The sequence below is a fragment of the Canis aureus genome, chromosome 11, assembly GCF_053574225.1.
Source record: "Canis aureus isolate CA01 chromosome 11, VMU_Caureus_v.1.0, whole genome shotgun sequence".
Taxonomy (NCBI): Eukaryota; Metazoa; Chordata; class Mammalia; order Carnivora; family Canidae; genus Canis; species Canis aureus.
This window is the reverse complement of record NC_135621.1, coordinates 13,619,259-13,643,087: the sequence shown is the minus strand read 5'-3', so window position 1 is coordinate 13,643,087 and position 23,829 is coordinate 13,619,259. Positions and strand designations below refer to the sequence as shown.

At 45.8% G+C, this 23,829-nt stretch overlaps 1 protein-coding gene and 1 long non-coding RNA gene across 6 annotated transcripts in view; one reads left to right on the top strand and one right to left on the bottom strand.

The window, feature by feature from the left end:
• The window catches only part of YEATS4 (YEATS domain containing 4), a 75,810-nt gene that overhangs the window by 5,657 nt on the left and 46,324 nt on the right, over positions 1–23,829 (bottom strand). For all 5 annotated transcript variants that reach the window (XR_013388826.1, XR_013388825.1, XR_013388827.1 and 2 more), the window contains one exon: positions 20,548–20,659. The gene's annotated coding sequence lies outside the window, so the exon portion shown is untranslated. The remainder of the gene's footprint in view (positions 1–20,547; positions 20,660–23,829) is intronic.
• LOC144323394 (uncharacterized) lies at positions 15,775–23,814 on the top strand. The gene is made up of 3 exons (XR_013388830.1): positions 15,775–16,045; positions 16,947–17,032; positions 23,405–23,814. It is a non-coding gene; the product is annotated as an uncharacterized LOC144323394 (long non-coding RNA).

Genomic DNA, 23,829 nt, shown 5'->3' with positions numbered 1-23,829 from the left:
TATTAGGGAGCTCAACACTGAACTGCTTATATGGGAGGGAAAGGGGAGGGTTGTGTTGTGGAGAAATCCGTCCCAATTCCACGTTTTTCTTGGGTCCACAAGACGCTGCCAACCCCCCCACCCCCAAGAGACCAAAGTGATTGGGGCTAGCTTAGTGGCTCCTTTAACTTAAAGCTGGCCTTAAGGCAAACCCTAACAAAAAAGAAAGCAGAGGGGATCCCTGGGTGGCTCAGAGGTTTAGCGTCTGCCTTTGGCCCAGGGCGCGATCCTGGAGTCCCGGGATCGAGTCCCACGTCGGGCTCCCGGCATGGAGCCTGCTTTTCCCTCTGCCTGTGTCTCTGCCTCTCTCTCTCTCTATGTCTATCATAAATAAATAAATCTTAAAAAAAAAAAAAGTAAAAGAAATCAGAGACAGAGGAGAAAAGGGGGAGAGGGAGAAGGAGGAGGAAGGAGAGAAAGAGGAGGGAAAAGTATGTTTATTAAATCCCTGGATAGGGGAGGTCTCTTTCTAAACTTAAAGCTAAGGCAAGGAGGAGTCACTATAGAACAGTAAATTGAACTACAAAAAAAAAAAAAAAAGAAAGAAAGAAAGAAAAAATTTCCACATGTCAAAAATCAAAACAAGACAGATTCAAATGACAAATAAAAAACTGAGGAAAATAAATAATGGTGACAACTTAGATAGGTAAAGGAGTACCATTCTCCTGAATTTATAAAGAACTCAGGAAACCTGATTTTAAAAAAAGAAAACACTCCCACAGCTAATATAACACTCAATGGGGAAAACCTCTAAGATCAGGACCAAGAAAAGGATGTCCACTCTTACCACTTTTATTCAACATAGTTCTGGAAGTCCTAGCCAGAGCAATCAGACAAGAAAAAGAAATAAAAGGCTTCCAAATTGGAAGGGAAGAAGTAAAAACCGTCACTATTTGCAGATGACGTGATACTATATAGAAAACCCAAAAGAATGCACCAAAAAACTATCAGAACAAATAAACAAATTCAGTAAAGTTGCAGTTTTATACAATTAATAAACAGAAATCCGTTGTTTCCATACACTAATAATGAAGTAACAGAGAGATTAAGAAAACAATCCCATTTGAAACTGCATCAAAAAGAATAAAATATCTGGGACAAATATAACAAAAAAAAAAAAAAAGGCACTAGAATTCCCCTAGGATAAGCAAAGGATTCATACAATTCACAGAAACATAAATTGAAATGGCCAATAAACACTTCAAAACGTTCAGTCTTACTAATAACCAATAAAAGCAATGAAATAAAAAACAGTGTTTTCACTTCAAACTGGCAAATATGAAAAATGAAACTCGTATATTGTAGCTTTTTCAAATATAAGCAATAATTAGAAATGTCACTCTTGGGGCAGCCCTGGTGGCTCAGCAGTTTAGCGCCACCTTCAGCCCAGGGTGCAATCCTGGGGTCCTGGGATCGAGTCCCATGTCAGGCTCCCTGCATGGAGCCTGCTTATCCCTCTACCTGTGTCTCTGCCTCTCTCTTTGTGTCTCTCATGAATAAATAAATAAAATCTTAAAAAAAAAAAAAAAAGAAATGTCACTCTTTAAAAATGCCTTTTCAAAACACCAACAAAACATATAAAATACCAAAGGCTATACATAATAAGACATGGAGAGGGTCTCCTGGGTGGCTCAGTGGCTGAGCATCTGCCTTTGCCTCAGGTCATGATCCCGGGGTCCTGGGATCGAGTCCTGCATCAGACTCACCCACGGGGAGCCTGCTTCTCCCTCCGCCTGTGTCTCTGTCTCTCTCTCTGTGTCTCTCATGAATAAATAAATAAAATCTTTAAAAAAAAAAAAAAAAAGATCTGCAGAACCTAAATTTTTTTAAAGATGAACTTTCTTCCGGGGCAGAAGAGCCTCACGAGGGACAGGACCTGCTCAAAGAGGGTACTGTGGCCTGGTGGCCGCCTACAGGTGTCAGGAGATTAGCTACACATGGGGACATCAGGCAAATCAGCAGAACACTGAGATTAATGACAGGCAGGTTCCTCATCGTGGGAGGAGAGTAGTAGAAATGTGGGCGGGGGAAGCTAGAATGAGTCCTGCGATACTGGACTGGAATGGAACATGTCAGTGTGAACTCACTGTTTTCAATATAGGTAGATAAATAAAAAAATAAATGGAAAGAAAGAAAGAAAGAAAGAAAGAAAGAAAGAAAGAAAGAAAGAAAGAAAGAAAGAAAGAAAGAAAGAAAGAAAGAAAGAAAGAAAGAAAGAAAGAAAGAAAGAAAGAAAGAAAGAAAGAAAGAAAGAGAAAGAAAGAAGAAAGAAAGAAAAGAAAGAAAAGAAAGAAAGAAAGAAAGAAAGAAAGAAAGAAAGAAAGAGTAAAGGTGTATTTATACATATATACACATACATGTACACACAAGTGTATGTACGCAAATACATATTTCTGTGCATTTGTACACATATTTCGCACACGTATTGTACGTGTACACACGTATGTATGCATTGTACACACGTGTGTACGCAAATACATATTTCTGTGCATTTATTCCCTAGCTCAGTGCAATGATGAGGCCGGGGAGAGGGGACACCCGGTAACTAATCTAGAGTCGAAACAGAGCCTTCTCTTCTCCACATAGACTGGTCTGTGGGGAGCTCATCTGCGCCCTAAGGCCTCAGCGCTGAGGCCCGTGCCACGACCTCGCACCTCAGCTCCAGATGGTCAACGTGCCCAACATACTCACACTGCTAATGTGACTTTTCTGCTGTGTTGTCTCACAGACATTTCAAACTCAGCATAGTCAAGAGTGTTTCATTTCCCTGCACTCTCGGCCAAGCCCTTCCTCCCCATTGTCCCTATCTCTGCAAATAACCCAGGTTGCTCAGTCACCCAGGTTGGAAGCCTGGCTGACATCCCAGCCTCTTCCCTTTCCCTACCCTTCGCAGTCTACCCATCAGCAGGTTCAAATCGTTCTACTTCCAAAATATACCTTGAACCAATCCACTTGTGTCCATCTCTACTTGCGCCCAGGCCAGGTCAGGCTACCCTTCTCCCCCTCTTAGACCCCGCAATGGCTTTCCAACTAGCCCCTCTGCATCCATGGGGACCTCCTGACGTTGCATTATCAACACAGCCAGAGTGAACCCTTAAAAGGTAACTGAAGCATGACTTTCTCCTCCTCAAAACCCTTAAAACCTTGCCATGATTTTATGGCCTATTAGAACAAATCCAAATGCCTGGCTATGGTTAAAAGACCCTTGCATGATCTGGCTACCTGCCCGAGGCCTCGGACTTCACGTCATAAACTTTATCCCATCTGTTATGACTCCACAGCCCAAGTTCCTAGACCACACCAAGCTCTTATCTGTTTCAGGACCTTTGCACTTGCCCTTCTTTCTGCTTGCCATGCCCTCCTTTCAGCTTTCCACGTGATTGGCTCCTTCTCATTCCTCGGTTCTTAGCTTCAATGTCAGTTCCTCAAAGCAGAATTTCTTGGCCATCCCGTCTAAGTAGGACGCTCTATTATTCCCTATCCAGCTGACTGTTCATATTGTTCCTAACACAAGCTGCAACGGTTTTACTTATTTCTTTTGTTTTGTTTTATTGCCTGTCCCTCTCGCTAGAGTATGAGCCGTATGAGGGGAATGATCTTGTCGTTCTGGTTTTCTCTTTCATCCTCATGGCTCAGCATGGGGTCTGTTATAAACCATGTTATCAATATATTTTCATCAATTCCAAGAACAATTTGTAGACATTTACTACATATTGGCCGCAAGGGGTTCAGAAGTGGAACTCCAGATTCCTTCAAGTGGCTTACAGTCTAGAAGGGAAGCAAATAAGCCATTGTAAGTCTGCTTGGGTAGCGCTGAAACAGGGAAAGTTTCCTTTGGGAGAGGCCCCTAATCTGGGCTCTAGGCCGATCACAAAAGGCTTACCTGGAGGTCGTGACATCGCAGAAACCCCTGCTGGGTAGATGTGTCAGTCATCAGGGATCCACGGGGCAGGGCAGAGGCGAAGACTAGCAAGTGCCTAGAGGTGAGGCAGACCTTTGGGCACTGGGGAGGCTACTACCTTAGGGGTGAGAGGAGGGACTGGGGGGGTGGACAGAATGAACAGCAGGAGATGAAGCTGCAGAAGGAAGGTGTTATAAGGGCAAAAGCCTCATTAAACCGTTTTCACTGCATCTTGAGGGAGTAGGGCGGTCGGTGGAAGGATTCACGCAGGGAGTAACGTGGGGATCAGCTCTGTGTCGCACAAAGGTCACTTTGACTGCAGCAGGTAGGAGGAACTGAAGACCAGCAGGGGCAGGGGGCCTGTGGCAGTAACCTCGGGGACAGTCGGCAGGTGACAGTGACAGTAACAGTGGGAACATGAGGACTAAAACAAACAAACAAACAAGAATACAACAGACCTAGAGACTATTTTTAAAATAGCAAGGGCAGGGCAGCCTGGTGGCTCAGCGGTTTAACGCCGCCTTCAGCCCAGGGTGTGATCCTGGAGACCTGGGATCGAGTCCCGCGTCAGGCTCCCTGCATGGAGCCTGCTTCTCCCTCTGGCTGTGTCTCTATCTTTCTCTCTCTCATGAATAAATAAATAAAATCTTAAAAAATATATATTAATAAAATAAAATAGCAAGGCCAGAAACTGGCAATTCAATAAGTAATTTGCTGAATGATGGGAGGACAAATGGTTAGCTATTTAGAGGAAGAGTTAGAGCCCAACTTCAAAACTGAATCAAAATAGGGGCACCTGCATGGCTCAGTCGGTGAGGCTGTGATCCCACTAGGGTTCTGGGATCGAGTCCTGTGTTGGGCTCCCTGCTCAGTGGGGAGTCTGCTCCCCGCCCTCCCCACTGCTCGCGCTCTCTTTCCCATATAAATAAGCAAAACCTTAAAAACAAACAAACAAACAACAAACTACATCAAAATAAACTCCAGGCCAATTAAATGTGTGCATAGTTGGGTTTTTTTTTAAATAATGAGATTATAAAACTGTCAGATTTCTGGTCACAATGACACTTGGAAACACCCCATCTTTTCCAGATCTACAGTTCACCCACTTACGATAAGAGTTAAAAAGCTAAAGCTTCCTGCAGCTGGGGCATCGTGGAGAGCTGTGGACCTGGGAAGGGAGAAGGACAAAGACCCAGTAGTTAGGAACCGAGCCATGTGGGCCGCTCTCCATGACTGGAGCTGCAGCATCCCAGAGAGCCCAAAGTCACTACAGGGACCTTGAAATGGCACTGTAGGGCATGATGTAGGATCGGGGGAACAGAGTCGGAGTGGAAGCAGCCACAGAACTGCTGGGTAAGGAGAAATGAGCACAGGAAGTATGGGAAAAAAATACGCGAACCACAGACAAGAGAAAACCTCTTGGTCAGAATGAGTCTGAAAATCGAAATCCTAAAACATATGAAATAACACCAGTGCTAAGGGGAAAAGTACACATAGTCATAGTAAACCATAGGCATGTGGATTGACTCCAGTTGTATAGAACAATCTGACAATTATTTTTAAATAAATGTGTTTAGGATGTTTAAAAATATAAATCGAGGAATGACTTCTATTAATTTTAATAACAAGTTATAAAAATGAGCATATAGAAAATTTTTAAAAATCCAGATATAAAAATGGAGCAACTTAAGAGGATTTGAATTTACACACTTTTATAGCCATTAAAACCTTAATAGATGGGATAAACTCTAGACTAGATATGTTTGAGGAGTGACTTTACTGAATTGGAAGATAGTGCTGAGAGATTTATCTGGAATGCAGCACCCAAAGGGCTAGCTAGGTAGATAGAGAAAAAGCAGTTATTTAGGAAACATGAAAAACAGATTGAGAGGCTCCAACCTACATTCAATATAAGTTCCAGAAGAATGGAGGGATGGCGGGAAAATAATATTTGAAGAAATAATAACCAAGTAATTATAGAATTAAAACACACACAAAGTGCTAAGCAGCATAAATCTACGACTATATACATTATAATAAAATACACATCACCTGTGATAAAGACCCAATTTCAAAAGCTGTTACAGAATTGATATGATGGTGGTAACACTGTAAGACAGAGTGAGCTTCATTGAGTTACTTCAGAAAATAGATTACGTGGAAAAATTAGTTTTCTCTCTCATATCATAGATAAAAATAAGCTTAACAGGAATTAAAAACTTAAATGTGAAAAGCAAGCCTATAACACTTTAAAATAAAATTTAAGATAATATATTTATGACCTTGGGGTAGGGGAGGATTTCTTAATTAAGATTTAAAAATGAGAGTCATCAAAAAAGTGAATACATTTTTAAAAAGTGAATACATCCTCCAAATTTAAGAAGGAAAACTTTTATTCAACCAAACACACCATAAATAAGTGATAAGACCATCGAAAAGCTTCTCTTTACAACGAAAGAACGTATTTTCAAAGCCTGAATTATACCACCGGATGTAGACAAAGGGGTAGGTGTCCTTTTACTGCATTGCTCATAAAATGTTTCTCCTTCCCTCCTTCCTTCCTAAAACCCTCTGTTTGGATGGACATGGTATCTGACTGTACCACTCACTTTGCACCTTCTTACACCCATCCATCCTCCTAGCCTGAGACACCTGTCTTTCCTTGAAGATTTTAGCTGCCAGTTCGCTGTCATCCCAACGCTCTTCTTGTCATAATTCTTGATGATTTCAATAGCCATTTCCTGATATGGTCCTTTCAATCATCTAGCCTCTGAGCATCTGGCCTCCTCTTCTCCAAGGATGTTGTCTTTCAGCTCAGCTACGCACTAGCATGGTCACAACTCCAGAATTGCATTGCTCAATCCAGTAACTACTCGCTTCACAAATTGCTTTTAATTTTAAACTTAAACAAAATTTAAATTTCATTTCCCTAGTTGGCCCATTTTCGGTGATCAGTAGCCACAAGGGGCAACCATATTAGACGGTGGACACGAAGAGGCCCAACCCCACAGCAGTTCTATTGAACAATACTGCTCTAGATCTTCTTATTGCCCATCACTACGTCTCCTCCATAATGTCAATACCAAGCATCACCCTCTCTGACCGAGGCCTTCTACCTCTTAAGCTTATTTCTGACTCCAACGATTTCTCAACTATTTTAAGACCTATAATCTATTGAATCTTCCGCCATTTTATTGTTTCTTTCCTGTGCCATGTTCTACTTCCATTATTATCCTATTCAAATTCCATGATCAAGCATTATGCACATCCCCTTGCATGCATCTCAAACTACCTTGTCCCTCTTAGTTTTTTTTTTTTTTAACATGATAAATTCTAGTTAAATCTAACTCTCTGTCGGTTTGTTATCTGGATAAGTCCAATTCTCCACTTAACTCTGCACCCACACCTCTGCTGCTGACTGTGGGTGGGAAAGGAAAAAAAACAACAACCCCACACAGCTATCACTTACCTCAAGTAGGCCCTTAATGCTACCCACCGATCATTATTCTTCCCCTTGTGCAGTCTCCCAGTCTTTTAGAATACTCATACTTTCTTCTAATCTTCAAGTCTTTCAAATTTTTGATAATCTCTCCCTATTCTCAGTCTCAGCTGATGATTTGTACATTATTTAGCGGAAAAACAGAAGCAATCAGAAGAGAATTACCATCTGCTCCCACCATCACATCTACTCACCTACCTGCACTTCTGTCCATTTGCTCAGTCTTGTCACCTGATGCTATGAACAGACTCTGTCTATGGTTCTATGAACACCAGTCCTCTGCTGTACACCAGACCTCACCCCCTCCAGCCTATTTAGGGATCTCAGTACAGCACTTGTCTACTTTCTCTCTGGCATTATCACTTTTTCTCTCTCTACTGGAGCTTTCTTATCATCATGGAACTATGGTTTTATTTATTCCATCTTTAAGAAAAACCCATTTCCACTGACCTCACTTTTCCCACCAATTACTCCTTCATTTCCTTCCTTCTCCTTTCAGCAGAAGTCCTTGAAAGAGCAGTCTGCTATACCCTATCTCTAACTTCTCTCCTCCCACTCTTTCTTGAATCCACACTCATCAAGTTTTTGCCCCCACACAATTGTGTCATCAATTCTCTTGTCAAGATCTCCAAACATTTCCACGTGGCTAAATTTATTGGTCAACATCAGTGCTCATCTTGTTTGACCTATTAGCAATGTGTGCCCCAGATGATCCCTCCTTCCTTCGTGAGACCCTTTCTTTACTTGACTTCCAGCCTGGTTTTCTCCCTACCTTACTCTTTGCTCCTTCTCAGGCTCCTTTGTTGGTTTTTCCTTATCTCCCTGACCTCTGAACATTGAAATATCTCAGTCTTTGGATTTCTTCTCTTCACTGTCTGTACTCACTTTGTGGTAGCTTGAATTATGGCTTACAACAATTTGCTCTTTCCTTTCTATGAAGATTGTACATCCGCACTTTCAGATTTGTCTTGAAATGCCTCTTCAGTGCACAATATACATCTTTGTCTCATTGCAGGGCTGGGCTATGTGACTTTCTTTGGCCAAGGAATGGAATAGAAGGTAGGCATGTGTACACCACATACAAAGAGGAGCTTTAAATTGGATTGCATTGTTTAGTTTGGCCTCTCTTGCTTCTGCCCTTTGCCACGAGTGTGGCATGTGCCAGATAGTGGCTGTTTCTTCAGCTTAGGGCTCAAATTAGAATATGCTTGAATCAGACATAGCTGGCTCGCAGCCTAGAGTGGAGCTGTAATCAATCTGCCACCCATATGTATATAACAAGAGCAAGAAATAAATGTTACTCTAATCCACTGAGATTTGGGGGTTGTTTGTTACTTAAACAACATTGACTAATAAAACTCCCTTTAAATTCTCCTGAATGCCTGGTTCATACGTCCTGTTGCCAACGGGGCACCTCCACTTGAATGTCGATAAGGCAATTGAAACTCAAGAAATCCAAAAGTGAGCTCCTAATCTTCTCTACCAAAACTTCTTGAAGTGTTTTCATTATTAACTAATAAAAACTCCTAGGAGTTTTTATTAGTTAATAATAACCTTCTAGGATTAAAAAAAAAAAACTAAAGTCATCCATGATTTCTCACTTTTGCTTATATTCCATGACCAATTTATCAACAAATCTTATTAGTTCTACTTTTAAAATAGATTTAGATTCTGAAAACTTCTCACCACCTTTACTGGTACCACCTTAGCCCATGCTATTACCATTCTTGTCTGTTTACTGTTATCGTCATACCAATCCCCACCAAAGGGTTGGTTACCCTTTCTCCATCCACAGTCTCAGGTCCTAAGCATCACTTGAGAAAGTTCTTCTAGAGTAGAAAAACAAAAATTAATCAATAACTACCCAACAAACACTATCCAACCTCATCTGGGTCACAGTTACTCATAAGATATCTTTCAATTTTTTCTCATCACTTTTTACCACCTCGGTATCACCTCAGCACAAGCACCATGATCTTCCACCTAGATTATTTTTTTTAAAGATTTATTTATTTATTTATCATAGACATAGATAGAGAGATTGGCAGAGATACAGGCAGAGGGAGAAGCAGGCTCCATGCCAGGAGCCCGACGTGGGACTCGATCCTGGGACTCCAGGATTGCACCCTGGGCCAAAGGCAGGCCCTAAACCACTGAGCCACCCAGGGATCCCCCACCTAGATTATTTTGAAAGCCACTCACTTTTCTTCCGCTGGTGCACCCTACAGTGGGCCTTTTAAAAAACAGTCAGTCGGGGTACTTGACTGGCTGAGCACACAACCCTTGACCTCGGGTTTGTGAGTTTGAGCCCCACATTGGGTGTAGAGTACTCGAAAGAAATAAAATCTTTAAATAAACGGTCAGATTGTGTCACTTCTTTGCTCAAATCTTTCCCTTTCTCAAATGGCTTATCACCTCACTAAGAGGAAAAAGTCAAGTCCTTGCAATGGTCTATGACATCTTTTACATTCTGCACACGCACCTTTCCCACCTTACAGCTCAAACCTCATCTCTTGTGACTCATATTCCTCATTCGCCTTTGGCCACGCTGGCCGCCTTGCTGTTCCCTGCCCAGACCACTGATGCTCCAACTTCAAGGCCCTTGCATTTGCTCTTCTCTCTAAGATGCTCTTCCACCAAATACCTCAGAGGTCACTTTCCCTACCCTCCTCAGGTTTTACTCAAATGTCAGTCTCTCAGTGAAGCCTTCCTTGACCACCCTATTTTAAGCTGTAGCCTTTCCCCACAACCCCCATCCCTCTTCCCTGCTTCATTTCTGCCTATAGCATTTATAACAGGGTATGTAAAATCTAACATACATAAACTTGGCTTTTTTATTGTGTTTATTGTTTCTCTCCCTACACTACAATGTGTGCCTTGTGAATTATGAGGTTTTTTGGATCTGCCTTTTTTTTTTTTTTTTGGATCTGTCTTGTTCACTGCTCTATCCTCTAAGTGCACCATGTGCTCAATAAATATTCATTGATAGAATCAGTGTAACTAACAATGGGTAATATCCAGAATGTATAAAGTGCTCTCACATGTCAGAGGAAATATAAAAACGACCAACTGAGGGACATCTGGGTGGCTCAGTCAGTTGGGCATCTGACTCTGGATTTCAGCTCAGGTTGTGATCTTAGGGACATGAGATTGAGCCCCGCATGGGGCTCTGTGCTGGGTGTGGAGCCTGCTTAGAGTTCTCTCTCTCTCTCCCTCTCCCTCTGTCCCTCCTCTCCACTCTCTCTCTTGGGCACTCTCTCTCTCTCTCAAAAAAAAGAAATCCCACAAAAAACAACCAACTGAAATGTTGACCAATGATATGAACAATGACCTCACAGAAGAACACATAATCAATAAACATAAGAAAAGGGACCCAACCTCAAGGGATCAGTGAGTTAAACAGGGTCAGATATCTTTTCCTAACCATCAGACTGCCAAAAATTTTATAAGCCTTACAATACCAAGCATTGGTAAGGATGAGGAGCATCAGAAACTCTCACGCACCTGCTAGTACAACTTCGGAGATTTGAAAATACCTAGTAAATACTGGAAACACACATACCCATTAGCCAGCAGTTGCAGTCCTAGATATAAAGCCAAGAAGTCTGTGCTAACAAGTCTTTTTATGAGTGACATGTAAGAGATTTTTCATGTCAGCATTGTTAACAATGGCCCTAAACTAGAGACTCAAATGTCCATTAATAGAAGGATAAATACATAAATTTGGTACACACAAGCCATGGAGCAGTTTATAGCAATGAAAATGAGTGAACTAGAGCCAAACAAGAACATGAAGACCAGATTCCTGACCCACAGAAACTGTGAGATAATATTTGTTGTTTGTGAGATGTTCATTGTTACCCGCCATTAAGTTTAGAGTGACGTGGTATACAGAAATGAGGAGGTAATACAAAAATGGTAGTATCGGCAGGGCTTACATTAAATTAAAGTGATTAATACTTGCACTCTGGTAGGCTGGTACATCTCACAAATCCTCCACGTGAGGACATAGCCTAGCCTATCACTCAGACGTGTCTATGGAACAGTTTGAGAATCATCTAGTAAATCTGAAAAGGTTGCTATTTCTTTTTCTCCCAAAACTCTAATAAAAATGAGAATTTGAAAATTACAACCATTAAGTACAACAGAATGTAAAATGAGGCAAGAGAAGATGAGAGGTATTAACAGAATCTTCACAGATGAAAGGCATATGGAGAAGCAGTGACTGTTGGCCTTTACCTTCTCTGCAACGTGCCCAGGGAGGGGAGCCTATGAGAACGATTCTCGTTGCTGCCGCAGAACCTGAGAAGTCTCAGGTATACCCCCTTTTCTGCCGTTGCCCTATGGTGATAGGTGTCATGATAATCCATGATATCTACTGGTGTGCAGAGGCTGGTGGGAAAGTTAAAAAAAAAAAAGCAGACTCTTTTATATCTAGTCTTCAGGATATGAATTAGGTTCCAAAAATGAAATGCGCTTCCATTAGACCTGGAAAGTAGAAATTAGGTGCAAGCCATCTTCTTGCTCCTTTGACCGTTGCTTCTGGCCAGCATGGGTGTGGAGACAATGAGGTTTTCTGCTAAATTCTAGGTCCTAGATTCAAGAGATATAGCTGCAGCATGGCAATGGTGGCTTCATGAGCCTTGGGACACAGGCACTAAATTTATTCTGTTTCAGCCCCTGGAGGCCTAGCCTCGCCTTCTTTCCAAGCTCTTCCAATGAATTTGAGAGCTCATTAGTTGAATTAAATCTTTCTGATGAAAAAAAAAAATCTAGATTGGTTTCGGTTTTCTCTAATGAACCATGACTGATACACTACTCATTCTTACAGAATAAAGGATGTTTACAATCGGCAGATTTGCCAAAAATGGTACTAAAATATCACTCTATGGATTATTTGCTGATTGCAAGTGTAATTTAACAGTGGGGAGATCTGGCTGTGGCCTCCTTAACTCAGTAATAAATGTTAGCATCACTAAAAGTGAGACAGTCAGAAGTAGTGTGTCTAAAATGTGACGCAATATAAAGTACATAACAGGGCAGCCCGGGTGGCTCAGCGGTTTAGCGCCGCCTTCAGCCCAGGGTGTGGTCCTGGAGACCCGGGATCGAGTCCCACATTCGGCTCCCTGTATGGAGCCTGCTTTTCCCTCTGCTGTGTCTCTGCCTCTTTCTCTGTGTATATCATAAATAAATAAATAAAATCTTAAAAAAAATAAAGTACATAACATAAGCTACGAATATTCCTGACAAAAATGTTTAACTTAAATTGAAATCAGCCTTTATATTCCATCTCCAGTTTACAGGAAATAAAGGGGTAGATGAACATGTTAAATGACACCAAAAAGGAAACAAGACAAATCCAGAAGGTGGGACAAAGCTAGGGACAAGGGGCCCAACCCAACAATTCAATGGCATAAAAAAAAGGGTGGGGAGTACTACTGAAATCAAAAGATAATTAAGCCATACAACAACCTGAGCAATGTGTGGTTTTTATTTGAATCCTGGCTTGAAAAAAAGGCTGTAAAACACATTTTTTGAAACCATTGGGAAAATATGAATATGGTCTGTTATATAATATGAAGGCATTATTATTAGTTTTGCTAATTATGATAATAATATTGGGTTTTTAAAAATATTTTATTTATTTATTCATGAGAGACACAAAGAGAGGCAGAGACACAGGCAGAGGGAGAAGCAGGCTCCATGCAGGGACCCTGACGCGGGACTCGATCCCAGGACTCTGGGGTCACACCCTGAGCTGAAGGCAGGCGCTCAACCACTGAGCCCCCAGGCATCCCTGATATTGTTTTTAAGGGATGCATTTTAAAGTATGTAGGAATGAAATGTCATGATGTCTATAATTTAATTTAAAATATTTCATGAAAAGAAAGATGAAGAAGACATGGCCAATTGTTCAATCGAGGTGCAAGTATATTGGTAGCTATTATGATACTCTTCTTTTTTATATTTTAAGATTTTATTTTTAGGTAATATCTACACCCAACATGGGGCTTGAACTTACAACCCTGAGATCAAGAGTCACATTTTCTTCTGACTGAGTCAGCCGAGCACCCCTCTACCTTTCTTTATATTTGAAAATCATAATAAAACTAAAAATAAATTAGAGGTAGAAATAAAGAAAATGATGAAGTTGTAGCTTGGGGGAGTAACTGAGTCAAGGTCGCTTTTACTGTGGACATGTTTGTAAGCTGAAGGGGAGGAGGCAATCCAGACAGAGGGAGGAACTGATGGAGTGAAGTCAAGAAGGGGGATAGAATGGATTGTAGGGTATGTGAAGAGTTTAGGCCCACAAGGGAAGACCAGCACCTATTCCTCTGAGACGAGGACAAAAAATAATGAGTAACGAGATGAAAGCGTTCTAAAGTGGAGACAGCCAATGGGAATAGGCTTCCACTGGAGGAAGGCTCAGGATAGACCAAGGCTGGTCAATGAGGGTGTGGGGACTTGAGGAGAATGAGAAAGTTCTGGAGGTGATGCTGGGTAAATTCTGTAGAGATGCAGCCCTGAAGAGAGTTGTTACCCAGATGAAGTTAGACAGTATCCATTTATAAATGAGACAAATTGGCGTGGTTTTATGATTTCCCTCAGGCATGCTCATCAACCTGGGAATGGAAGAAAAAGCAGAGAATCCTAGATTTGCCCTAAAGTGGAGGAAGGGAAAGTGTGACAATCCCACAAGTCAAATAGGTGAGTGTGGGTGCTTTTAGGTTTTTAGTAAGGCCAAACATAACTGGCTGCATTGGAAGCCCCCCCCCACCTCGTATGGAGCTTTGAGTGAGACTGGAAGAGTGTTAGTATGTGAGGACGAGAAAGGTGGAAAGGGATAGGAAATCATGTTTGCCGTCAAGGATGGTGTAAGAGGAGTAAAGATGTGGGGCAAGTAGAGGGAATTAAAAGTTGTAGTCAAGACAGAGAGCACAGTGGGGAGAAGTTTGGAGATTCTCAAACTCCCAGTGGTGTTGAGGTTCCATGTATGGCCACCCAGACGTGTAACTGAGTAGAAAATTAGTCAGCCAAGGTAGTAGATGACAATGAACGTGGGTGTAGTAGGCGGCCCCTGAGACAGCCCCTGAAGACCCCCGCCTGTTGCTCATGCCTTAGTCTAACTCTCTCCCTTTGACTGTAGCCTGGACCTACGGACTTACTTTTAACAAATAAAGTAAGGCAAAAAATAATGGGCTATCCCTTCTGAGATTTGGTCACAAAGACTCTGGCTTCCGTCCTACTTGCCCTCCCTTGCTTTTTCATTTGTTTGTTGTATGTGAAGCCAGCTGCCGTGCTGTGAGCGGCCGGTGGAGAGGTCAACCAGGCAGGGAACTCAGGAAGGCCTCTATCCAAAGGCCCGTGGAGACATGAGTCCCCCGACGGCCACATGAGTGAGCTTGGAGTGACTCCTCCGCAGCCAAGCCTGGGAGGACTGAAGTCCAGCTGACACATCATTGCACCCCGTGTGAGTTCCTGAGCAGAGCGTCCAGATGAGTCTTGCCCAGGGGTGCTCGGGTGGCTCAGCCAGTTAAGCATCCCACTTTAGGTTTCCCCCCCGGGTCATGATGTCAGGGTCATAAGATCCAGGCCCACGTCTGGCTTTGTGCCGGGCAAGAAGCTTGCTTGGGATTCTCTCCCCCTGCCTCTGCTCCTCCTCCTCTACCCCAGAGATTCTCTCTTTACCCAGCTCTCTCTCTTAAAAGAAAGAAAAGAAAATTAAAAATTCTTGCCCAGATTCCTGATGCCCAGTAACTGTGAGAGAGTAAGCATTGCTTCAAGCCGATAAATTGAGGTGATTTTATATGCAACCATAGAGAACTAGTACGGTGGATGCTGATATCTTAAGAGTGACAGGAGACAAGAGAGCAAGGAACCTACAGATTTAAAGCGGAGCTTCTGTCTCTGTGGGTCTCTCATGAACAAATAAAAAAAATAAAATCTTTAAAAAAAATAAAAATAATACAGCAGAGCTTCTCCAGGGCTGGCACGCATACAAGTCACTTGCGGTCCATGTTAGAATTCAGACTGATTCAGCATTTCTGGGCCTTGAGGTGGGTAAAGTGGGGGGAGGGGGCGGTTCAGAGAATCCAAATCAATGTGCTTGTGGAAGGGGTCACATTGGTCAGCAAAGTAAGGAGGCAGAGTAAGGCGGGCATAAGCCGGGTGCAGGGTGAGGCTAGGGAATCAGGATGGAAGGATCAGATGAGCAGGTGGGTGGGGGTGAGAGCACCAAGGCCCGAGTGTTCCTAAGGCTGGCTTTTGGGGGTATAACGTTTGGACAGGTCATAGTCCGGGAATAGGATTCTCTCTCTCTCTCTCTCTCTCTCTCTCTCTCTCTCTCTTTCTCTCTCTCTCTGGATTGATGGATGTCTCCCTGCCTCTATTTAACAAAAACTGACCCTGGCAGGCCAGGCCAGGCGGTTAGAGCAGGTGGAGAAAGAGCCGGTTGGGTCAGCGGCCCTGTTGGGGCACCGCCAGGTGCTGGGCGGTGAGCAGCCCCGCGGAGGAGTGAGTCCCCGGGCCTGATGGGGACAGCGGGCGACACAGGCGCGGCCCAGAGCCACCAGGGCCGAGGGGGCTGTGACAGCTGGAAAGTAAAGGTAGCCCGCCCGGAGGCCGTGGTTTGTCGCAAGGACTGGGGGGGGGGGGGGGGGGGGGGGCGTAGAGAAAGGGGTTGTGCGCTGGGGCCCGCAGGGGGGCACACGCCGAAAGGCCTTGGGGGGCTCTGGGCGGATGGGGGTGGGGAGGCTCCCAGGACCCCGGCGCTCGGCCTCCGACCTGGGCTTGGTCTCACCTGCGGGAGCAGAACTTGCAGACTGTCCAACAGGAATATTGCCCCCCCGCCCCCCCATATTCCTCCTTGTAAGTGATGACCTTGATCTTCGGACACAAACCAGGGTCACATGAGTTTGGGGCGCGGCGGCCAGTGTTTCCAGGGCGGGGTCAGGCCAGGAGAAGGCGGGATTGAGCGAGGCCCATGTGCGAGGCCCGTAGCGGCCACGGGGGCAGGAGCGCTCAAACCCCCCGTCCCCCCCCACCGCCCTCGGGGTCATCGAGTCCGAGCGGGTCCCCCTCCCCGTCACTCCCCCCCCCCCCGTCACTCCCCCCCCCCCCCCCCCCCCCCGCCCTCGGGGTCATCGAGTCTGAGCGGGTCCCCCGCCCCGCCCCCCCCTCCCCCCCCCCCCCCCGACCTGCCCCGCCCCTCCCGGGCCTCCGCGTCATCCGGCCCCAGCGGGTCTCCCCTGGGTAGCGGGGAGGAGGACTGCGCTTGCCCCGCCCTGTGCCCCCCTCGCCCCCCCCTCCTCGCCCCCCCCCCGACTGGCCAGACGCGGGGTGAGCACGGCCAAGTGCTCCGGTGTGCGTGGGGCACACGCAGCCCGCCCGGGGGGGTCCCCGAAGTCGGGGCCGCCGACCCCCAAACTGGGCCGCACCTGCCCCGCGCGCCCCCTGCACAGGGAGGCCTTGAGGTTTTACCCGCCGCGTCTCGTTTTCTCTTCTCAGGATGAAATGCTGTGACGGTCCTCGGGGGACAAATGGGTTTTCCCACCGAAATAATGTGTATGTCGGGGCGCCTGGGGGCTCAGCGGGTGAGCATCTGCCTTCTGCCCAGGGCGTGACCCCGGGTCGCCGGATCGAGTCCCACACCGGGCTCCCTGCACGGAGCCTGCTTCTCCCTCTGCCTGGGTCTCTGCCTCTCGCTCTCTCTCTCTCTCTGTGTCTCTCTGTGTCTCTCTGTGTGAATAATTAAATACGATCTTTAAAAAAATAAACCAAAAAAACAAAAGGAAGAAAAAAGAACTGTGCGGGTCAGGCCTAAGCAGCAGCTGGGAGGCACATGGGGCGCCCCACCTTTCATGACCTCCCCAGCCTGCTCTTGGCACCTGCTCTTGGCGCCAGAGCGTGTGCACAGACCTGAAATCAGGCTGTTCCTCTTGCTGTTCATTAAACCTGTTGCACATTGGGCACCTGTAGACACAGACCCTGAGCCCCACCCGTGCCTCGAGCCCGGGTAGGCTGCAGCCCTAGCGCCTAGAGCAGGTACAGAGTGGTCCAGCGGGTTGGGAGACAGGATTGGCTTAGCCTTGCCCTTCATGACTGGGTTTTGGTTTGTTCTCAGTTTTTAATGTCGTGGATAAAGCTGTTACAGACACCCTTGTACGAATTGGCTTCCCCCCTTTTTTAGGTTACTTCCTTGGAACATATTTCCCCCAGGATGGAGCCAATGGGTGAACAATGAGGAATCACTTAGGATTATAAGCAGAAAAAGGGCATGTCATATTTCCATCTTTATTCTTTGTAAAAATTTTATTTATTTATTCATGACAGACCCAGAAAGAGAGGCAGAGACACAGGCGGAGGGAGAAGCAGGCTCCATGCAGGGAGCCGGATGCGGGACTCAATCCCGGGACCCTGGGGTCACTGCCTGGGCCGGAGGCAGATGCTCAACGACAGAGCCACCCAAGTGCCCCATATTTTCATCTTTAAAATATCTGTCCAGTGAGGGTAATATGTATTCTGGGGTTCTTGTGAACACTCAGTGAGGTCAAGAAGGTGAAAGAAGAGTAAAGAAATGATGCAGACACGGATCTTTCTACTCAGGGTTCTCAAGAAGCACACTTAGCAGAGTCTAACCCTACTTCACTACAGACCCCGGTGGCTTTCCCCGCACAATCACACACTCCGGGGTTTTCCTCGGGCTCTTATTCTGTGTCCGGATGCGGAGGACAAGGCAGTGCCGCGAGAAGCAGAGGACCCCAACAACCACCCACCAAAAACAGACGTGCCCTTGGTCTCGTGGCAAAGTACCTGTTTGGGGAACCCAGAACAACCCCAGAAGCAGGAAGGTGGCCTGCTCTGAAGCGTGACAGCTTCGGTGACTTGGTGAAGAGAAAGGAGACACTGGGCAGCTGGGGTGGCCCAGCAGTTTAGGGCTGCCTTCAGCCCAGGGCCTGATCCTGGAGCCCCGGGATCGAGGCCCACGTCGGGCTCCCTCTGCCTGTGTCTCTTCTTCTCTCTCTCTTTCTCTCTCTCTCTCTGTGTCTCTCATGAATAAATAAATTAAAATCTTTAAAAAGATAAAAGAAAGGAGACATTGACTGGTCTAGACCCTGGCTTAGGGGCAGCTGCTCACATTTCTCTGCTCTCTTCATTTTATCCATTGCAATCCTCTTATACCGAAGTCCTGCTTTTGCTTCTCCCTCTGCCCATAGCCCTCCAGGTGCCCTGGCTTCCCCCCCTCGGGGCGGGTGTGCCGCCTGTAGAGGTGGCCTTGATGGTCTCCTCTGGCCCTCGCGGCCCTGGGAGCAGGCGTTCCCCAGTGCTGCCCACTGTCTGGATGGCAAGGCCTGGTCTGGCTCCAACCTGAGGGTCTTGGTGCCCCAGTATTGTCACTATTGTCACACCATGACCCCCTGGTGTGTCGGGGTGGGGGGCACCGGGATCACCCTCCAGCGTGCTACAATGCCTGTTCCTGGCTCGGGGCCCACAGAATCAGAATCTCAGGAGGGATGCCTGAGGATGCTGGGCACTTCTGGTTGTTTGGGTAAAAGGCAAATGTGTACTCGACGCACGTGGCCACTGCTTCAGAGGAACACCCACTCCTACAAATCCCCACGCTCTTCACCTTCCCAGTTGTTACCTCTTACTCTTCAAGGTCCTGCTTTCTAAAACAGGCCAAGGCAGTCACGTCAGAGTCGCATCACAGACGACAGACTCAAATGACAGGACTGGCATCGGAGAGCCGTGCAAGGAAGAAGACCTCGATCCCCCTGTTCCCAGTCCCTCCTCATCTGCGACCGCCTGATCTCTACCATTGAGGCTGGCACTAAATGTGACGTTGGAAGACTGTCATAGGTAGAATTGAGTGTTCCCCCCCAAACTCGCATGGCCAAGTCCTCACTGCCAATACCTCAGCATGTGACCTTATTTGGAAATAGGGTCCTTACAGATACAATTTGTTAAGATGAGCTCATACAGGTGTAGGGTGAGCCTCTAATCCAATACAACTGGTGTCTATGAAAAGGGGAACCCTAGACACAGAGAGATGAGCTCACAGGGAGACGCCGTGTGGACATAAAGCCTAAGGTGACGCATCTGTGAGGGAAGAATGCTGGAAACCACCAACCAGTCACCAGATGCCCGAGGAGAAGCCGGAACGATTCTCTCTCCCGGCCTCGGGAGGAGCCCACACTGCCGACACCCTGACTTCTCTCTTCTAGCTTCCAGCACGGGAGGCCACACGTTTCTGTTCTTAGGGCACTCGGTCTGTGGAATCTCAGCACGGCCACCAGGCCCCAGAGACCTTGGTTGTGTTCCCGGCGCAGCCGTGGGGCCCTTGGGCTCCCACTCTAGCTCCTCCGACCTGGGCCATCTCAGCAGAAGGACAGAAAATACGTCGTGTTCAACAATGAGATCTGCGTGACGTGCCCGGGGAGCACTGACCGCTCATGGAACTGCCCTTCACCAAGTGGCCAACGGGCAACTGCTTTGGGGAGGCCATCAGCAAGAACAACCTGCACTGTGTGAAGACAGCGCCGGATATGGAGGGGCCTTCGGTGGGCCAGAGAGTGGGGTCAGGACAGAGGGGCTCCCCAAGCTCCTGGCCAGGGCCAGCCGCCCCCCATACCAGCCCGCACCCCTTCTTGCCTGGTCAAGAACGTCGCTCCAGCCTTCTCCCCTTTCCTGACTACTCTATCTTGATGCCCTTCCTGTGCTGAGTCCTCGTCCCCACCCCACCCCAACTTGTTCCTTTGGCACGCTCAGAGGCTCAGGCCCGGACCTCTTCTCTATCCACACACGCTTCCTTAGTGATCTCATTCAGCCTTTGGCTTTGCACCCCATCTGTAGGCCAACAACTCCCACATCCATAACTCCAGCCCAGACGTTCTTCCCCCTGCCCTTCAGATCTGTACGGCCAACAACTTGCAGCCTTTCTCCATCTTGATGGTCATAGGTATCTAACTCATCTAACTCATATGGTTGTTTTTTTTTTTTTTCCTTTCTTACACACCATATCCAATCCGTAGCAATTCCAATTGGCTCTACCCACAAATGCGACCCCAAATCTGATTACTTCTTCATCACTTCTGCTATTACGACCTACTTTATGCCGACATTGTCTCTTGTCTTGATAACAGAAGTTGCATTCTATCTGGTTTCCATCTTTCTACTCTTGCTCTCACACGCCCAGCTTGCGGCACAGCAGTCAAGGAGACCTGGTTACAACAGAAGAAAGAACATGTCAGTCCTTGCTCAAAACCCTCTAATAGGGTCCCATATCATTCAGAATAGGAATCCTACAGTGTAAAAGTAGAGGTCGCTCCAGTGGTCTGCAGGTTCCTGTTACCTTTCCCGACTTCCACAATCCCCCCCCACCCCACCCCACTGCTCCAGCCACCCTGTCTTCCCGAGATTCTTCAAACATACCAAGCACTCCAGTGTTGCTGTTTCCCTTGTCTGGTGTGCTCTGACCCCAGATATCTACTTGGCCAGTCCTTTCACCTCCTTCAAGTCCTTCCTCAAGTGTTGCCTTCTCAACACGGCCTACCCTGACTATTCTATTTAAAATTGCAACCAGCCCCCAACAGTTTCAAGTCCTCTTATTTTTGCTCTTCATTCTTTTCCCATTCCACTGATAACCTAGCATACCCTATATAACTTACTTATTCATGATGTCTATTGCTAATTATCTATCTCTCCCTACTAGAATACCTGTTTCATGAGGGCACGAATCTTTGTTTTGCTCAATCTACTTCAATCTCCAAGAACAGTGCCTATCACTAGTAGGCATTCAATAAACATTTGTTGAATGAATGAAAGATTAAGAAAATAGGAATTTGTATTTCTCCTTAAAAAGGATTAGTCTTAAAAAAAAAAAAAAGGATTAGTCTTATTTTCTGGTGCAGATTCTCATCGTGAACTGAAAGCTAAAGGACTCATCTGTCAAGTTCCCAGTGAGTGGTTTGGCAATTATATCAACTCCAGGCAGGTCCTCTTAGGTCGATAGACACCTGAGGCTATTTATTTTATTGGTGCAAGCTTGGTGTGAGAGCATTTTGGTCCAGTTCACGAAAACAGCAGTGTTCTAACCAGCAGCTCCAATAAATCTTACACATTCTTGAGCCCATAAGTCCTGGCCTCTTGCCTCTCTACACATCCATTCATCCAACTAAGAAGAACGTCTTGTTGGAGCACACAGGAGCACTTGATCAGTAAGAGCAAGGGGAAGGAACACAATCTTCTTCCTTTTCTGCCCAGGGGACAAAACTTGAGAGCGACCAGCTCTTTGCTCAGTACATACAGAATGTGATGAGAAAAATCTTGCATCCCTTTCCACATACACTGGATGGCTTGCCCAATGTGCAGAGATAGATAAAGTAAACATGTGGAGCCATGCACGTCTTATTCCAAGGCAAGTTGTGTTTACCTCTGGGATGGCCAGTTAACCTATGGCCATCAAAGTCCATAGGGACTAGTAGGCCGAGAGACGATTCACCCAAAGGAGTACGCTGCCCATAATTTTCTGATTTCAATCTTCCCTTACTCCAGCCACTATACTAGCAGTCTCTCATAGCTGGGACTATGGCTTATTAATTCATGAACTCTGAAGCCAGATTGTGTGGGTTGAGTCCCAGGATTAGCACATACCAGTTGTATGAGCTTGGACAAGTTATTTAACCTTCCTGTGCCTTGATCTTCTAGACTGTTAAATGAACATAATAACACGACCTGCCTCATGAGACTGTTGTGAGGATGAAATGAAATATATATATATTTTACATACACCACTTAGCACAACATCTGGCATGTGGGACGTTATGAATATATATACTATAAATGTATACTCATATGTGTGTATATATGTATGTGTGTGTGTGTTCTCATTTATGTAATTAGAAGTACGTTGTATCTTGGTGAGGCAACAGAAATCATCCGAGATTATCTTTCAGTGTAACCCCTGCATTAGAATCACGAATGAGCCAGTTGTTTGCTGAAAAGATCCTAACAGGGTATTAGGGAGAAGGGTTGAAGGCTAACCCCCAATGTGATTATATTTGGAGATAGGGCTTTTAGGAGTTAATAAGATTAAACCGAGGTCGTAAGGTTGGGGTCCTAATCTGATTGGATCGGTGGCTTTATAATAAGAGGAAGAGACAGATCTCCCTCTCCTTCTCCCTCTCCCACTCCCCTCTGTGCACCCACCGAGGAGAGACTATTTGATGACACAGCAAGAAGGCAGCCATCTGAAAGCCAGGAAGAGAACTCTCATCAAGAACTGAATTGGCCAGCACCTTGACCTTAGGTTTCCCAGCCTCCAGAAGTGTTAGAAATAAAGTTTTGTTGTTTAAGCCACCCAGCCTATAGTATTTTATTATGGAAGCCCGAGCAGAGTAGAACAAGTTGAAACAGGATGCGCGCCCAGATGCTCTCTAATAATGGGAGTTTGTTGCTAGGAGTCCTGGGGCACCGTGGGGTGTCCTCTGCTCCGTGGCAGCCTTCTTGGTCACAGAGCTTCCCAGACAGGAGTATCGCTAGGCTCGGGGAGATATCAAAAACTCAGCATAGATTGGGATATTGCCTACTCTTTGTTTAGTTAGGGTTTGTATTTCCTGGTTGAGTTGACTTGTCACCGTCTGATGCAGAGTGAGCCCCATCCGGTAGTTTGACACCAAACTCTTCTTGGCCTCCTTCTGACTAGCTCATTCCTGGGAAAGTTTGGTTCCAATCAGGTGTGGCTGGAGGAGTAGCAGTGGTTTCACATGATAAAAAATATAACAACTTTGTGCAGAACAAACCACGAAGGGCTTATTTCTCAGAAAGGGGCTGCGGGCCCAGAAGACCTTGAGAGCTTCAAGGGTCCCTCCCTGGTACAGAGTCTCACCCTTTCCATGACAGCACAGCCTGAAAACAGCAGTTTTGGGGTGGATTGTCCTATAATGCTCCTTGTGTTGGTTTTCTAGGGCTGCTGTAATGAAGCACCACGAGCTAGGCGGCTTAAAACAACACAAATGGATTCTCTCTCTGCTTGGGAAGCCAGAAGCCCAAGATCAAGGTGTCACGAGAGCCACGCTCCCTCTAAAGGATCTAAGGAAGACTTCTTGGCTCTTCAAACTTCTAGTGGCTTCAAGCATCCCTTTGCCTCTGTCAGCACAGCACCAATGTCTGCCTACCCTTCGTCTTCTTAGGGCTTCCTCTCTGTGCATTTCTTATAAGAACACCACCAGCCACTGGATTAAAAGCCATTGGAATCTAGGATAACCTCACCTTAGCTACATACGCAAAGATCCTATTTCCAAATAAGGTCATGTTCGGAAGTTCTGGGTAGACATGAATTTTGGGTAGGATCGAGGGACAGACACTATCGAACCTACCATATTGCCTTAGT